The sequence below is a fragment of the Schistocerca nitens genome, chromosome 6 (genome assembly GCF_023898315.1).
Source record: "Schistocerca nitens isolate TAMUIC-IGC-003100 chromosome 6, iqSchNite1.1, whole genome shotgun sequence".
Taxonomy (NCBI): Eukaryota; Metazoa; Arthropoda; class Insecta; order Orthoptera; family Acrididae; genus Schistocerca; species Schistocerca nitens.
Window position 1 is genome coordinate 72,640,551 of NC_064619.1, and position 9,457 is coordinate 72,650,007.

The window sequence follows — 9,457 nt, forward strand, 5'->3', positions numbered from 1 at the left end:
CTCCGCCAACTGCAACCTCGAGTGGGCTTTTTTAGTGTGCGAAATTGACAAACCTATACTAGGCATTGACTTCTTTCGACACCACAAACTTTCACCAACCTAGTGCGAAACACCGTGTTTCATCACCCGTCCAAGACTCACTTCCCCTGTGCTCTGTTGAGCAAACCCCCCCGTGACACATCAGTCTGGGCTCATCTCATCTGTACATGCTTGTCTCTGTCGACGACATTACAAGAAACAACGCACAAGTGCCTTGTCGAGCTTGAAAACGTCGCTCGTCTATGCAAGGAAAACTTCGAGCTCTCCCTCCAGCTCCACGAAACACAGCTCTAGTTCTCAGATGCAGCAAAGAAATTACAGACACTACAGCAAGGACAAAGCAAGGTCAGTGAGTGCGCCGAATCTGCTTGCAGTATCAGCAATCGAGCCTCCATGTGTTTACCTCCCGCTACCCCTCACAACTGTGCTATCAAGACTGCCATAACATGTACTGACAGCTCCGCAGTGTCACACCCTCCTAACACGGCAGCATTTGACACTCGGCTGGACACAAGTGATCATGCGCGACGAGCGTCACGTGTTTCCTAACTGACGGCTCCTACCCCGCCCCTTGCGGACAGCACCTCAAACTATGCAACTTCAGCAAGTGCACACCAAGCGTTTCGCCCGCGACTGTGCTGCCACAGGTCGCGCCCTTGGACAATGGACTCACCAATGGCTCACAAGCTCTACCGAGCTCACCCGACCATGGTGCCACTGCTCCAGGCCGGCGGCTCTCTTGTCACGTTGCCTCCTGGGACACTTCGCCGCCTTGGCTCCTGTCGGATCCGCCGAGTGGCTCCGAACATCACGACTATGCCTCACCTGCCACACCTGCCACTCATCATAAACAAACCGCCTCCCGTGCTGCCGGCAACATTTCAGTCGTCACCAACGGCACGGTTCACAAGCTTCGCCTCACGACAGGTTCCCTGATCTCCAGTAAACTAGGTCGACCTTGTCACAAGTGCCTTTCCGACCTTAAAAAACAGATTTCTGAACTACTAAGCTCCAGCGTCATCGAACCCTCTGCCAGCATCTGGTCTACGCCCATACATATGACACCCAATAAAGACGGGTCCTAGCGCATGTGCAGAGACTAATGTTGACTAAACGCATGAACAATTATGGACACCAAGCCATACCCAACATTGCCGACTTTACCAGTTCCCTCGCAGGTTCGACCACGTTCTCTGTCATTGATTGCAAAGGGGCTTACCACCAGATCCCCATGGCACCTGAAGACATCGAGAAGACAGCAATCACCACCCCATCGGGTTATTGCAGTTTCGGTTCATGCCCTTCTGTCTAAAAAACGCAACCCAGACCTTACAACGCTTCATCAACGAAGTGCTATTTGACCTAAAATTCTGCATTGCATATCTTGATGACATTCTTGTGTTCAGCTCCTCCATCAAAGACAACATTCGACATGTCCAAACTGTTATGAACACTCTCGCGGCAGCAGGCATTGAGACCAACCAGGACAAATTGCAGCTACATCTACCCGCTGTCCCTTTTCTTGGTTTTCGGGGCTCTGCCGATGGCATTTCACTGCCCCCTGAGAAAGTACAAACAATACTAAACCTACCCAGACCTTCATCATTCAAAGAGCTCCGGCGCTTTCTGGGGACGGTTAATTAGTATCGCCAACATAAACCTGAGTTGCGGAGATTCAGGCTCTACTGACGGATGATTTGGCAGGCACCAACACTTCTGGATCTCAGCCCGTTCCATGGACCCGTGCTATGACTGACTCTTCCACTGCCCTCAAAAATCTTCTTGCCGAGGCCTGCACCATCGCACATCCTCAGCCCAATGTGCAGCTTTTCATCACCACAGATGCTAGCGATACTGCCATCGGCGCTGTTCTTAGCCAGACAATCGATGACCAAACTTCGCCTCTGCAGCTCTTCTCGCGCAAGCTCACCAATGCACAACGGAAATATTCCGCTATTGACAGGGAGTTGCTCGTGGTCTATGAAGCGATCAAGCATTTTAAGACTGACGTTGAGGGACGCCCTTTCTATGTTTTGACAGACCACAAAACCCTGGCTGTGCCCATTACAAACCCACCAGCTGATTCACCTCCTCACCGCTTCAGATACATGGACTTCATATCTCAGTTCACCGCCGATGTCAGACACATGAAGGGTGCTGACAATATAGTTGCTGATTTCCTTTCATGAGTCGGCGCCGTCCATTCGCTGTTAGACCTCTCTGAACTGCCTAACCTCCAACCCGCTGACGAGGAAACACAAAACCTGATTTCAGACTCTACCTCTCCACTACATTTCGTCCGCAACACTTCCCTGGCATTTCTGGTGAGATCTGGTGCGACGACAGTACAGGCACGCTACGCCCCCTCATCCCAACCACGCTCCGTCAAGCTGTCTTCAACGCATTGCATAATTTAGCCCACCCTGGTGTTCATGCATCTGCCCGCCTCGTAGTGGAGTGCTTTGTGTGGAGAAATTTCAACAAGGACTGCCAGGAATGGGCACACTCCTGCGTAGCGTGCCAACCTGCAAAGTACACAAGCACACTTCACCCCCCCCCCCCCCCCGTCGGCGCCTTTTCGATCCCTCCTAGGCGTTTCCTGCATATTCATATTGACATTGTTGGCCCTCTCCCCCCCTCTAGCAGCTTTCGTTATGTTCTCTCGTCTGTCGACCGAACAACTCGCTGGGTTGAGGCTGTCCCCCTCCCCAATATCACGGCAGAAACTGTTGCTTGAGCTTTCGTCGAGTCAAGGGTATCGCATTTTGGATGTCCAGCTATCATCACGACTAACCAGGGCAGACAATTTGAATCAGCCCTGTTCAACAGGATTTGTAACATTTGCGGCATCCATACCACAGCATATCACCCGCAAAGTAACGGGCTAGTCGAGTGCTGGCACTGCACTTTCAAGGCAGCTCTTCAATGCCACGACTCTCTATGGACGGAGGCCCTCCCCCTTGTGCTATGCGGCATTATTGCGATCTATAAGGAAGACCTGAAAGGCACAATAGCCAAGTTTCTATACGGCCAGAACATTGTTCCCCCTGGCGAACTTGTGAGCCCTTCTACTTCTCTCCCTCAGTCTGACTTACCTTCCTTCGTGAACCGTGTCGGACCCCACTTCATCAACCTCCATATCCCTCCACCCACCAGCCATTCCTGCCCTAAGGTTCACATCCTGAAATCTCTGGACAATTGCGAGTATGTCATGCTCCGAGATGACACTGTCTGTGCTCCCCTCCAACCTCCATATACCAGCCCATACAGAGTTCTCCGGCGCTCAGCCAACACGTATGACATCCACATGAAAGATTCAGCTGTTACGGTCTCTCTCAACAGACTTAAGCCTGCTCATGTCAAGCCTTCTTCTATCCTCCTTCAGGCCATGACCATGCCACTCACTGTCGTGGCTCACGACACTCCGTCTACTCCCTCCACATCGGACTTACACACTCTATCGAGTGACTTCCAGCTCCAATCGTCAAGCTCTCCTCCGACCTCGCCCTCTACTCCAGTATCATGCACTCCGTCGAGTGACCACATGCTTCCGTCGAGTGACCACATGCTCCCCACATCGTGCTTACCTACGATCACGCCCTCGCCGCCGGCCCCTTCGCTGGTCCCTTCAACCAGTCCACCATCACCTGCCTCACCCTGTCGAGGTTTCTCTCCCCCCCCCCCCCCATCTTGAACGTGTCCTCGCTTGAGGTGTTTGTGCCTGTCCCCCCGAACATAATCCATGACATCTCAATAATACTGCGCGATTATACACTGTTCGTCATGTGTTTCCCTTCATCCAGTGCTCATGACACAACCTCCGCCATTCCCTGCCGCCTGGTGAAGTGTGTTCCCCTCCCGCCCAACGTCGACCTGGACATGCTTCATGTGTTCGCCACGCCCTCCGGAGACATCGTCGTCGTTGCTCCGTTCCACCCGCAAATCACCAGCCTACCTGTCGCCGCACGACCAGCACGCCCAGTTCAATGCCCAGCTCGCTTCAACAACTTCCAGGTTCGGTGGCCAAACTTTCCTTCATGACATCTACCACACAGCTCCCCGACAACACTGTCGAGCTGACCATGGTCCGGCTCCCGTGGACCACCCCTGACGATGCCTTAGTCACCCCCCCCCCCCCCCCCCCGGGACTCTCAAGAGTACTCCGTACTGTGGGGGGGAGGGGGGGTCTATGTGGCGCTGATCAGGTTGACACCAACATCGATATGCACTCGTCTTTGGACTCTGAGCATCGTATTTGGACTCTGAGCATTGTCTTTGGGCTGTTCCGCAATGTTCAGTTCTATGTGAGCCTTGCATGTGTTTAGGTGAATAAATGAACTACTGCAAATTGGGTGTTGTTTGGTGTAACCAACCCGAACTTCTCCCTCAAGGTTAAATAAATTTATAAATAATACATAAAAAAATTAATGAAACTTTGAACAAAAATGGTTACATATTTAATCCAATTTTGGATTAATGAATCATTTGGACTCAATGCACACCAAATGTAACAAAATCCATGAAACTATGACAACAAGCACTGTGTGTTACTGATTTTTGACATATATTTCAGTTTTATATTATCTTCCAAAAATCAGTTTGATTCAAATTATTAAACACGTATCATTATTTTTAGAAAGTTTCTACAGGGTATTGCAAAAAAAATCACAAAATGATCTGATGGCAAGCATACAATGAAAAATATGTACCGCATAACCACAAAATCAATTCGCAGATGGACATGAAAATATTAGAAATGATGGATGCAAATACAAATTCATGGCAAAAATAATTATTTCCCTCCTTCAGTATAGAGATTTTGAAGGCATTTTGTTTTTCCAGTTAATTGGAAATAGCAGGCCATAGCAATCAAATTACAAGAAACATCTAACAAAACTAATTAAATTGAATTCAATATAATTAGAGAGATGTAATAGTGAAGGGCCATAAGTGTACATATTTGTTTCTGTGAAATGTTGAAAATCAAGTACAGAATGAAAACAAAAATGTGTTCTACACATTTAGCAAAATGATACAAGAACTAATCATCTGAATATTTTAAAAGAAGGAAACTTTTTATGTGTACATTAAGAAATTCACCTAGTGGCTGCAAGAAAAAGTTAATGCAAATGATATACTGTATAGTAAGCCCATTAGAAAGAAATGACAATAAATTCTCCGTTCATCAAACATAGCAAAACAAAAATGGTAACATTGACTAATAATAAGACAAACATGAAAGAAGGTACACTCAGTTCTCTGTAATAAGCAAATATACCCAAATGAGCTACTAATCATAAGTATCTCAAAATATTTGAATAATACACAAATTCTAAAACACATAAAATATACATTTATGTATTCAACATTTTACTGTAAGACAAAAGCTCAGAAATTTATTGTCGAAGTCTTGCAATATCTCCTTTTACTCACACAGAGATACTTTGTCCCTAAGTTTCAGATGGCGCCTGTTGTTTACGTCGCAGGAGGTGGTGCCGCTGCCTACCTGTGGTTGAAGTTTGGGTAGGAGCACGGCAGTTTACAATTGCGTGCTTGTTCCCCGAATTTTGCATGGAAGAAACAGTATTTATGGGTGGACGTCTGCTCCTGCGAGTGGTCAGACGGCCGCGGCCCGGAATCATCCACGGAGTCAGATGTGCTGTTGTTGTGCGGACATAAAGGTGCCGGTAGTGCGGCGAGCTTGACAGACCTAGGTTTAGTGGGGCGTCCACGTTGGGGCCCTGGTTGTGGTTGGAAACTGGCGTACCTGCCGGACTGTTGGGCATGGCGTTCACATAGTAGAGTGGAGTAAACTCAGTCGGCGGCATGCAACCGTTCGCTACTTGGTCTATCTTCGTATGCAGAGATGGCCATTTGGACAGACTGAGGCAGTTTTTCCGTCCAAATCTCAGTAAGCGTGGCATCTAGCATGTCGCATTCACCGACGAGAAGTCTAAGGCATCGTCACAGCTGGGACAGAGATCTGTCACCGAGGCGTTCTTCATAGACGAGCTGTCAAACATTTTCTCTTCTTGTCTTTGAGACACGTTTCAGTATTGCTCGTTTAGCCATGGCATACTTCTCGTTCGGAGGAGGTGACTTAACCAGGTCATAAATTAAGTGGACACGGTCATGGAGGTGGCTCATGAGGCATGTGAAACGGGCATTGTCATCAAGTGCACAGACACTGAAAGTTTTCTCGACCAGGTTTAACCACAATTCCGGGTGGGCAGGTTTGAATGCCGGAAGTTTTGGTAGATTCGACGAACTGGCGGTCGAAGAATGCGGGCAGGCGCTCACAGACGCAGGAGTAGGCAAGTCATAGTTAGCTCTGCGTCGTGAGGGCGGTAGAGAGGAAGCAGACGTGCCGGCTGTGTTCATAGTAGCTGGAGGGGAAGCGAAATCTGTTAGCAGGAAGCCCGGCGTGGAGTGAAGCGGGACCGGTTGTTACGGCGGAAGGTCAAAGTGGTCATGGCAGTTGCTTGGCAGGTTATTATGCAATTGGTCCTCCACATCTGCAGCGAAATTGTCCATCACAGAGTCACTGATGAGCTTGGTGGAACCTGACATGCTCAAATTACTGCACTGATGAACACTCTGAGTAAAAGGCTGGCGAATGTCATCCATGTAGTGTGCAACCGGCGCAGAGTGATACACATGTGGAGTTTGCACATTCAAAAAGGTGTCCTGTTGTGGCACATTTTGAAAACTATGCTCCCCACTATTTACAGTACTTGCATTAAAGTTCGGTATCAGTGTGTAGTGGTTTCTTGTACTGCTGTGCAGCAAAAACTGAAGTACTTCGGGGCTAACAAAGCCGGAGTCGGAGACCGCTGGCGTCATGTTCAAAACCACTGCACCTGACGAGGTCCCTGGGCTCTCGAGGCTATAGGACTGCGGAAATTCACGTCGGGCACCGACTACAGCTGGCGTGCTTGAATTTAGCTGCTGTTGCTGGTGAAAACTGGGTGGCGGCAGCGTGTTGTAGAAGGCCGTTGTGTAGCGGACAAAGGTCCACACAGAACGCGGTAGTCACTTTGTACTCGGTTCGACGGATTGTTCGAACTTTGGGGTCACCACTGAAGGAGATATCAAGGTGGTAAGGTAATGACCACGGTTCTCTCTTCTAATCATCAATACTTTTAATACCTGACAAACATACAGGTCGAAGAACAGGCCGGAACTGAGGTCCCGGAAGTATACAAAACAAAGATCAGCTCGAAGACATAATACACATATGATGTTCTGGCCTATCGATCCGTGGATCAACGCCACAGACTCAACTTACATTTATCAAGAAAAAATAAACATAAAACTCAAAACAGCACTTTCTACCAAGGAATAAAACTGTACAATAACTTACCAAAAGAGATTAAAGAAATTGCAGAAATACACTTATTTAAAAAGGCAGCTAAAAAGTACCTGTTATGCAATACATTTTATACATTGAAGGATTACTCAGCATCTCACTCATTATGGAGGGATGCTGTTTCAGTTTTTCAGGATAGCAAATGGAAAGTTGTGGTACAGAACATGGCCCAGAGATCACCAGTGTGTGTGTGTGTGTGTGTGTGTGTGTGTGTGTGTGTGTGCAGTGACTGATAGTAGTGAGATATTAGTGAACAATGTGGCATTGCATTATTTAGCAAGTTATTTGCAAAGAAAGTATTGTATACAAGGAGTAAATCTAATGACTGTCTCTAACCAGAAGTCTGTAAATATATGTGTATATGAATTAGCTTATTTTAAATTGATCTAAATTTGTAAATATATCTAAAAACACAGATGATGTGACTTACCAAACGAAAGCGCTGGCACGTCGATAGACACACAAACAAACACAAACATACACACAAAATTCAAGCTTTCGCAACAAACTGTTGCCTCATCAGGAAAGAGGGAAGGAGAGGGAAAGACGAAAGGATGTGGGTTTTAAGGGAGAAGGTAAGGAGTCATTCCAATCCCGGGAGCGGAAAGACTTACCTTAGGGGGAAAAAAGGACAGGTATACACTCGCACACACACACACACACACACACACACACACACACACACACACACACACACATACACAGACACAAGCAGACATTTGTAAAGGCAAAGAGTCATTATTGCAACTGGCTACTGAAGTACAGTAGCTACCAGAAATCTGTTTGCCTACATCCTCCCTAGATGTCGCTACTGTGGGCTTAGATGTAGTCATCATTCATGCAAAAAACATAATCTGATAAAACACAATATACATGTATTAGACTTTTAAATATTGGTAACTATCATAGAAACCAATTGTGATACATTAAAAGACGAATACAGTTACCCATATAAAATTATTAAAAGGAAATATATGAAGAGAATAGATCCAACCCTTTTATGGTGAATTTATGGTCAAAAATTAATATCCTTAATACATTGCCTGTAGCAACCTATAAATTACCTATGAAAGATAAAATGTCAATATGACAGCTGAAAAAAAAAAAAAACAGATCAATGATCAGCACCCTCTGTTGGGTCAGCCGCCAGGATGTTATGTACACGCACACCAATCGTAAGAACTTATCCAATAGATGGCTTTACATACATCATGATGTGTCTCCCACAGAAAACATCCTGGTGGCCGACCCATTACCGCGAATAATGGGTATAATCGCAGGGGCACTACGAATGTAGTGTGTGGACTATAAGTTGAGAATGTGGGTCTCACAGGGAGCATGCCAGCGATAAATCCCTGCAGTTGCACTATCCTCTGTGCCCTCAGTGGCTCAGATGGATAGAGCGTCTGCCGTGTAAGCAGGAGATCCCAGGTTCGAGTCCTGGTGAGGGCACACATTTTCAACTGTCCCCACTGGTCTATATCAACACCCATCAGCAGCTAATAGAATTGATTTAACTGTAATTTCATTCTAGAGAGCTGCATGGTCACCAGTGGCATCTGTTCTTTCGGACATGTCGAAAAAAACAGGTGCCATCTTCATATTTAGCAGGATGGTCACAGTGTTTGCAGCACAGTCGAGAACATGGTAAGGTCGTGAATAGCGTGGAGTAAGATCAGGACAAATGATGTCATCTCGCAACATAAGAAAGTCACAGTCTGCAAGTTCCTTTTGTGAAAAGACTAGTGGCCAATTATGAGCTCATGGTTAAGGTATGTGCGTTCATGGGATATGAGAGTGAACTTGCTCGAGCAAGAAGTGTAACCTCTCTTCATGAAGAGAAGTAATGTCCTTGGCAAATTCTGCTACAAGCACCAGGGGTTCACCATACAGGATCTCTTCCAGAGGGGCCTTTAAATGGTCTTTATATTCTGTGCAAATGCCTAGCAGTACCCACGGATGTCCATCCGACTAGTAGCTGGAGTGGCACATTAATGCTGGCTTTAGTGTGTGGTGCCAGTGCTCCACTAACCTGATACTTTGCGGGTG

At 46.9% G+C, this 9,457-nt stretch overlaps 1 non-coding gene across 1 annotated transcript; it reads left to right on the forward strand.

The window, feature by feature from the left end:
* Positions 1 to 8,785: 8,785 nt before the first annotated feature.
* Trnat-ugu (transfer RNA threonine (anticodon UGU)) lies at positions 8,786 to 8,860 on the forward strand. The gene has a single exon. It is a non-coding gene; the product is annotated as a tRNA-Thr (tRNA).
* Positions 8,861 to 9,457: the final 597 nt, after the last annotated feature.